General features: G+C 43.5%; 1 non-coding gene across 1 annotated transcript; it reads left to right on the forward strand.

Moving 5' to 3' along the window:
• The first annotated feature begins 5394 nt into the window (after window positions 1-5394).
• On the forward strand, window positions 5395-5469 carry Trnas-cga (transfer RNA serine (anticodon CGA)). Its single transcript has one exon. It is a non-coding gene; the product is annotated as a tRNA-Ser (tRNA).
• The last annotated feature ends 2433 nt before the right edge of the window (window positions 5470-7902 follow it).

The raw sequence follows: 7902 nt of genomic DNA on the forward strand, positions 1-7902 counted from the left end.
GGCGGTGCGGGATACAGAAACCAAAAAAGGGACTGTCCCGTTTTGCAGGCAGCATCTGTGCTTCTACTGTTCACTGACAACAAAGAAACAGGCAACAATAAAATTAAATTATTCTGCATGGTCGTTGTTTCATAGCACAGTTACGTCGGGTAATCCGAGTTGGTCAGTTCATCGCTCCGTGTATAAAGGATAAATCTTTGTGCTCGTGTGCCGTGTTCAAAGTAAAAAGCTTTGTGCTCATGCGCGGTGTAGTACGATTGGAATTGGATACAGTTTTTGTTTCTTGCCATTTAAAAATTGTTTCTTTTGTTTTGACTGTTGGTTGACAATTTTGTAAGTGCCTTAACCTGAATAACAGTGAAAAAAGCAAACGTGCAAAATTAAGTGGAGCGGCATTTCGGAAATTATCGAAGGAAAGGCGAGAAGAGAAGCCAATGTTCTAAACACGCTTGGCAGAGTAGATAAATTTTTCGTAAAAAGTGCTGCTGGTTCGACTTCGAGTGAAAGTAGTTTTGGATGATAGTTGTGGCACTGCAGTTGTTGTAAAAGAAGTAAATACAGACGAAACAAAACTTAAAAATGAAGAAAAGCAAACTGTTCCTGATTTCACGAAAAACTAAGTGTCAAGTCAGACATTACAAACAAAATAACCTCGTTAATGATGGTCCTGGAGAATGGTGTGTCAATGAATCAACAATCGACATTCTGTTACAGCGTGGCATTAATCAAAATTGTAAGGGTGAGGTTTCTAATTCAACAAGATCAATAGGCGATAGAAACTGATATTTGAACAAAAATGTACACTCCTGGAAATTGAAATAAGAACACCGTGAATTCATTGTCCCAGGAAGAGGAAACTTTATTGACACGTTCCTGGGGTCAGATACATCACATGATCACACTGAGAGAACCACAGGCACATAGACACAGGCAACAGAGCATGCACAATGTCGGCACTAGTACAGTCTATATCTACCTTTCGCAGCAACTCAGGCTGCCATTCTCCCATGGAGACGATCGTAGAGATGCTGGATGTAGTCCTGTGGAACGGCTTGCCATGCCATTTCCACCTAGCGCTTCAGTTGGACCAGCGTTCGTGCTGGAAGTGCAGACCGCGTGAGACGACGCTTCATCCAGTCCCAAACATGCTCAATGGGGGACAGATCCGGAGATCTTGCTGGCCAGGGTAGTTGACTTTCACCTTCTAGAGCACATTGGGTGGCACGGGATACATGCGGACGTGCATTGTCCTGTTGGAACAGCAAGTTCCCTTGCCGGTCTAGGAATGGTAGAACGATGGGTTCGATGACGGTTTGGATGTACCGTGCACTATTCAGTGTCCTCTCGACGATCACCAGAGGTGTACAGCCAATGTAGGAGATCGCTCCCCACACCATGATGCCGGGTGTTGGCCCTGTGTGCCTCGGTCGTATGCAGTCCTGATTGTGGCGCTCACCTGCACGGCGCCAAACACGCATACGACCATCATTGGCACCAAGGCAGAAGCGACTCTCATTGCTGAAGACGACACGTCTCCATTCGTCCCTCCATTCACGCCTGTCGCGACACCACTGGAGGCGGGCTGCACGATGTTGGGGCGTGAGCGGAAGACGGCCTAACGGTGTGCGGGACCGTAGCCCAGCTTCATGGAGACGGTTGCGAATGGTCCTCGCCGATACCCCAATAGCAACAGTGTCCCTAATCTGCTGGGAAGTGGCGGTGCGGTCCCCTACGGCACTGCGTAGGATCCTACGGTCTTGGCGTGCATCCGTGCGTCGCTGCGGTCCGGTCCCAGGTCGACGGGCACGTGCACCTTCCGCCGACCACTGGCGACAACATCGATGTACTGTGGAGACCTCACGCCCCACGTGTTGAGCAATTCAGCGGTACGTCCACCCGGCCTCCCGCATGCCCACTATACGCCCTCGCTCAAAGTCCGTCAACTGCACATACGGTTCACGTCCACGCTGTCGCGGCATGCTACCAGTGTTAAAGACTGCGATGGAGCTCCGTATGCCACGGCAAACTGGCTGACACTGACGGCGGCGGTGCACAAATGCTGCGCAGCTAGCGCCATTCGACGGCGAACACCGCGGTTCCTGGTGTGTCCGCTGTGCCGTGCGTGTGATCATTGCTTGTACAGCCCTCTCGCAGTGTCCGGAGCAAGTATGGTGGGTCTGACACACCGGTGTCAATGTGTTCTTTTTTCCATTTCCAGGAGTGTAGTATACTCCTGTAGCACCGGTGCTGTTTTTTGTGCACCATGTAAATTGTTCGGAGGTAAGGCCGCAATTACTATTCATGGTACTGCAGCGTGGAAAAATACTTTTAATATTTTACCTCATCATGAGAATTCTCTTGAACACAAAAATACTGAGTCATGACACTTAACAAGAAAAAAGTCACTGAGAACAATAGATAACCATTTCGAGTCATATGTCGAGACAGAAATAAATGTACTGGCGCAGTGTGTTGAAAAGGGTGTTTGCAGAAGTGAAGAGGCCAACAAGTCGCGGACTTCCCCTACGTGGAAACGCTGAAAGATTCCATTCATTACATAATGGTCAATTTATGATGTCTCTTCAACTTGTTTGATCCTTCTCTCGCAGAGCACATTGAACGATATGGAAATCCAGGGCAGGGACATACAAGTCTTCTTTCTTCAACAATCTCTGATGAAATAATAGAGCTTCTTTCTGAACGAATAAAAAGAATTATCATAAGTGAAATTAAACAGGCCAAATATTTATGTATAATAAAAGATTCTAATGCTGACATTTCACATGTTGATCAATTATCTTTCGTATTAAGATATGTGAACGAAAATGGTGAACCTGTTGAACGTTTCCTTCTGTTTTTACCAGACCTGGGACACAAATCCGAAAACTTAACTGAGGCCACACTAAAAGTCCTGTTAACAAATTCCATAGATATTACTGACTGTAGAGGCCAGCCATATGACAACGCAAGCAATATGTCAGTAACTTACACTGGTTTGCAGGGACGTCTTAAAGAACGAAATCCGAAAGTTCATAATATGCCTTGGGCAGCACACTCTTTGAATTTAGTCTGCACTAGTGCTGTTGTCGGGAAGCATGTTCATTTTCCAATGTAGTGCAAAACCTTTATAATTTTTTCTCTGCTCTACACAGCGCTGGGATAAACTTCTTTCTTTCATGAAACCAGGAAGCAAAACGGTAAAATGTTTATGAAAAACATGTTGATCAGCAAGAGAGGAAGCGTTTGTAAGTCTATATGAAAATTGGGAGCGCGTTATCAATGAACTCACACATATTGCCAATAATAACTTTGAAAGACCACTTGTGCGAAATGAGGCTTCAGCTTTATTGAATCAACTAAGCAGACTGGAAACAGTATTCATGATTACAGTTTGGAAGGACAAACTCCAGAGATTTAATAGTGTAAATCTGAAATTGCAAAGTGTAAATATTGATACTAAAATAGAGCATGAATTATATGAATCACAAGTACGATTTATTGCATCTATTCGTGGCATTTTCGACTCTTATGAAAATACATCCATGGAGATTGTGACTGATATAGACTATGAATGCATCTACAACAGATCACAAAAACGCAAACTTCATGATAATGAAGAAGCGGACTCTGAAGAAGTTTCTCTGACTGGAAGGGAAAAATTTAGAGTTGAAACATATATCCCATTACTCAACAACTTGTACGCCGAATTAGTGAGGAGGAATGAAAGCTATAGAACACTGTTGGTCTCCTTCACGCCGGCTAGAGTGGCCGAGCGGTTCTAGGCGCTACGGTCTGGAACCGCGCGACCGCTACGGTCGCAGGTTCGAATCCTGCCTCGGGCATTAATGTGTGTGTTGTCCTTAGGTTAGTTAGGTTTAAGTAGTTCTAAGTTGTAGGGGACTGATGACCACAGCAGTTAAGTCCCATAGTGCTCAGAGCCATTTGATCCATTTGACTCCTTCACAGTTTTCAGTAACCTTAAGAATAATTCACCTACAATATTGCAGAACATGCAGTAAAACTCCAAGTGTCATATGACATAGAATTAGAAACTTCCTTCCATAGTGAATGTGTACATTTCGAGTAACTTTTGAAATCTTCTGAGATTAGTGATATACCAGTCGAAATGAGTAAATGTTTACGAAAAGAGGGGTTACAGTCCGTGTTTTCGAATGTTAACATTGCTCTTAGAATATTTCTGTACTTACAAATTGTTCAGCAGACCGCTCGTTTTCGGCTCTTAAATGACGGAAAACGTAGCTACGTTCTACGTTGTCTCAGGAGAGATTGCATGGCTTATCCATTCTTCATATCGAAGCCGACCTCCTAACTGATAACCGTCTGAACTATGAAGATATGCTCAACGAATTTTCGGCCATCAATGCCATACGCAAACTTTGCTGACTTGAGTTTGTTTATTTATTCATATCTGTTTTAAACATTTAAGATCATAATGTGATTTTTATAATAACTTAGAGCACATTCATTGGATTTACAGACTACGTATTATTACCTGTTCACTTTACAATTGCCGATGGCAGAACGCGGAAACAAACCTCGTTTACGTGCAGACGTGACCGAAGGCGCCCGACAATACTAAACAATGCCCGAATGACCCAGGCCGCTCGGATCTGTACAGTCATGTTGATACTGTAGTATATTAGAACTCATGCGTTTTCTGGGTGTCTGCTGAAATGTATAGTTATCGCGGAAAGATCCGTCATTAGGGAGTACGTTCAGATGAAAAAATGTTTACAAATAACGCAGTTCAGTTCTGTTGATAAATACGTAAAAGCTTTCTAGAATGAGATTTTCACTCTGCAGCGGAGTGTGCGCTGATATGAAACTTCCTGGCAGATTAAAACTGTGTGCCCGACCGAGACTCGAACTCGGGACCTTTGCCCTTCGCGGGCAAGTGCTCTACAACCTTTTTTTATTTTTTTGTAATCTCATTTTGTTCGTTATTGTTCGTTTCAATTGTTCGTGGCGGACGTCATATGACGCCCATTGAAGTTCGTTACTGATCCATTCAACTCAGTTTTTTTTATTTTTTTTATTACAGAGGGCACCTAACGCTCTGACCGAACACGCTGAGCTACCGTGCCGGCATCAACTGCGCTACCGAAGGACGACTCACGCCCGGTACTCACAGCTTTACTTCTGCCAGTATCTCGTCTCCTACCCTCCAAACTTTACAGAAGCTCTCCTGCGAACCTTGCAGAACTAGCACTCCTGAAAGAAAGGATATAGTGGAGACATGGCTTAGCCACAGCCTGGGGGATGTTTCCAGAATGAGATTTTCACTCTGCAGCGGAGTGTGCGCTGATAAGAAACTTCCTGGCAGATTAAAACTGTGTGGGAGAAGTAAAGCTGTGAGTACCGGGCGTGAGTCGTGCTTCGGTAGCTCAGTTGGTAGAGCACTTGCCCGCGAAAGGCAAAGGTCCCGAGTTCGAGTCTCGGTCGGGCGCACAGTTTTAATCTATGATGAGAGCGGTAGCTACGGTACAAATCTGTTCAGCCCTTACGTGGATTAAAGGTATTGTGTACACTTATTATGCTGCATCTAGCTACACAGACCCTAATGCCTTACACGTTAACTATTAGATTATAAAACAAATTTGATTTTTCCACACTAGTTTGTAAAATTTTGTAATAGCAAATCCAGTTCTGTGTTTGTTCGTCTGTATTTAATTATTAGTTCGTGCACCGAAATCTCTAATTCATTTTCATTTTTTAGACTTGCGTACAGATTCACCGAAAGTGTTTTCTTTATCTCCTATACAATCAAGTTATTAGATTGTCAAACGACAGTTTAATTTTAATTTTCAACGCATCTCTTCAAAAGTACGTATTAATTTCTAATGTACGACATGGTCGCTTCAATTTTTAGATCATAACACAAATTTTTTATTTTCATTTGCAACCGTTTTATTTAAAAGAACATATTAAAAGTGAATGTATAACAAAAATCCCTTGTCTCCTACACGCTCTGTTGAAATTTTAGGAGATAAAAGAAAAGTCATTTTCCTTGTGTTCGTTTCTCTTGTCTTTCGACAGAAGAATGTGTTAACACAATGAAGTGTTAAGTTGGTTTTACCCACTGCTGTACACCAAGTACAGTCCAAGAACAATATTACATTTTGATTGACGCGTCCTTCAGAACAACGAATACGGAAACAGCTTACAGCACTTCCACCCAAAATGGCAATTGTGAGGTGATTGGGTATTGTTCCATTAAGTTTCCGGTGTGCAGCAGCAAGAATTCTCCTTCTTCTTCTAATATTTCGGCTGTGTAACGTTCAACCATCTTCAGAGTGAGCCGCAAGACTGCCGCTCCAGTGTTCACTTCGTCCCTTTATACTCGTGTACCGCTCGAGTGCGCATGCGGCCACAGATGCAAATGCGCCAGAGACGTTGGTCGGCGGCAGAGACGTGAACAATGCACGAGTTACATCTATAACTCCACAGTCGATCTGTGTTGGCATGTCAATATATCATTGTGAGCTGCACTGTGATGACGTCTTTGTTAGTTTATTACACCAAATGCCGGATTCGATGATTTATCAAGGTTGAAACCACTATCTCTGTTAATTAAATTGGACGTCAAACGAATCTCAATTGCCGCCTTCACTATCGAGTCCCAAAAAGATGATGTAGTTGCCAAAATTTCGCCGTTGTCATAAAACATTACTGTGACCAGTGTCGATACAGTGCTCTACCACTTACGAATTGTTAGGTGTAAGAGTCGTGTGTACCTATTGTGTTCTGTACATCTTTCTTGGACAGTACGAGTTGTTTGTCCAACGTAAGAAAGGCCACATCCACATGGAATTTTGTAAACTCCAGATTTTAGGTGCAGCAAACCATCTTTGACGGAGCCCACGAGTGCAGCTGTCTTGGGTGGAAGGCGAAAAATCACATTTACGTTGTGTCTACTGAGAATCCGTCCTACTTTTGATGAGAGGCTACCCACATATGGCAAGAAGGCCATCGATTTAAAGGTTTCTTCGTCTTCTTCTGCTTTCGTTGTGGCCTCTTTCGGTTTCATTTTCAGTGCCTTCTGTATTTGCTGTCGGGAGTACCCATTGTCTTCAAACACTCTTTGTAAGTGGGAAAGTTCATCTTGCAGACTGCTTTCGTCAGAAATAATATGCGCTCTATGGGTCAAAGTTCGGAGAACACTCATCGTCTGGGCAGGATGGTGGCAGCTATTTGCACGTAAATATAAATCCGTGTGCGTCGGCTTCCGATACACTTCACGTCCCAAAAGTGCCATCCTCTCTGCGCCGAACCAGAACATCCAAGAATTGAAGGCATCCCTCCTTTTCAATTTCCATTGTGAACTTTATTTGATCGTGGAGGGAGTTCAGATGTCTTAAGAAGTCCTGCAAGTCATCTTCACCATGGGGCCTAACTACAAAGGTATCATCAACATACCTCCAGAATACCGTGGGTTTCAAGTCAGCATATTCAAGCGCCTCCTTTTCGAAGTCTTCCATAAATAAATTGGCCACTAGAGAGGATAAGGGACTACCCATGGCGACTCCGTCCGTCTGTTCAAAACATTCATTGTTAAATAACAAGCATGTAGAGGTCAGAACATGTCTGAATAAAGTTGAAATCTCTTTTTCAAAACTTCTTTCAATAAGTTGTAGAGATTGTGGAAGGGGAACCTTTGTGAATAAAGACACCACATCGAAACTAACTAATGATCAGAAGGGTTCATTTTCAATGATTTCAGTTTACTAATGAAATCTGCCGAGTTTCTATGTGGTGAGCACATGTTCCCACAAGAAGCCTCAACAACCATGCCAGGTGTTTGGCAACGTCGTGGGTCGGAGAGCCTATGTTACTCACTATGGGGCGGAGAGGAACATCTTTCTTGTGGACCTTCGGCACTCC

The sequence above is a fragment of the Schistocerca gregaria genome, chromosome X (genome assembly GCF_023897955.1).
Source record: "Schistocerca gregaria isolate iqSchGreg1 chromosome X, iqSchGreg1.2, whole genome shotgun sequence".
Classification (NCBI taxonomy): domain Eukaryota; kingdom Metazoa; phylum Arthropoda; class Insecta; order Orthoptera; family Acrididae; genus Schistocerca; species Schistocerca gregaria.